General features: G+C 65.5%; 1 protein-coding gene across 1 annotated transcript in view; it reads right to left on the bottom strand.

The window, feature by feature from the left end:
- The window catches only part of LOC104492977 (septin-11), an 11,168-nt gene that overhangs the window by 7,020 nt on the left and 3,867 nt on the right, over positions 1-281 (bottom strand). The gene's annotated exons all lie outside the window — the stretch shown is intronic.

The following is a 281-nucleotide window of genomic DNA, read 5'->3' as shown; positions in this document are numbered from 1 at the left end:
CCCAGCCTCCGGCTGGTGTTGTCACGGGGGACGCCCGGGCAGGCACAGCACTCCCGTCACCCCACGGGAGGTGGGTGCAGAGGGTGTGTGTCCCACCGCTCCGCGCTCCACACAGAGGATAGCCTGGAGCTATTAAATCCCCTCTGCCCGCAGGACACCAGCGCCAGCCAGCTCACTCGGGGTGAACCTCCGTAAGCCTCTTTGAGGCTGCCCAGGGCAGGGATCCTTCTCCACCACTGCATCAACCCCAGCCGATAGGGCACTCCAGGGAAGTCAGCACT

The sequence above is a fragment of the Buceros rhinoceros genome, unplaced genomic scaffold (genome assembly GCF_000710305.1).
Source record: "Buceros rhinoceros silvestris isolate BGI_N320 unplaced genomic scaffold, ASM71030v1 scaffold23464, whole genome shotgun sequence".
NCBI lineage: Eukaryota > Metazoa > Chordata > Aves > Bucerotiformes > Bucerotidae > Buceros > Buceros rhinoceros.
The sequence above is the reverse complement of the archived record's forward strand: the minus strand, read 5'-3'. Positions and strand labels throughout refer to the sequence as shown.